Raw genomic sequence first — 555 nt, forward strand, 5'->3', positions numbered from 1 at the left:
CACCTTGTACGGATTAGGCGACACGCCAATAAAGCCACTAGGATTTTTGCCCCTCCACACCACCTTTGGAAAAGGGGAGAAATCAAAGACTCTGAGTATAGACTTCATAGTCATCGACGTGGGGTCGGCCTATAATGCTTTAATCGGCAGAGCTACCCTTAATCGACTCGGAGCGGTGGTATCGACACCCCACCTCTGCATGAAATTTCTGACCTCAGCGGGGATAGCAACGGTGAGGGGAGATCAGAAGTTGGCAAGGAAATGCTACAATGAAAGCCTAAACCTGAGGGGAAAAGGCAAAGAAGTTCACACAATAGAGCTCGGTGGAGCAAGGATCAAAGAGGAGCTGCGACCACGACCCGGAGGAAAAACCGAGGAGATTCAGGTCGGAGAAGAGGAAGGAAAAAACACTCACATAGGAACCAACCTGGGGGAAACCCTAAGACAAGGGTTGACTAAGCTCCTAAGAGATAATTCCGATCTCTTCGCCTAGAAGGCCTCCGACATGCCTGGGATAGATCCAAAACTCATGTCCCACAAGCTCTCGGTCTACTC

Source organism: Arachis ipaensis, chromosome B01 (genome assembly GCF_000816755.2).
Source record: "Arachis ipaensis cultivar K30076 chromosome B01, Araip1.1, whole genome shotgun sequence".
NCBI classification, from domain to species: domain Eukaryota; kingdom Viridiplantae; phylum Streptophyta; class Magnoliopsida; order Fabales; family Fabaceae; genus Arachis; species Arachis ipaensis.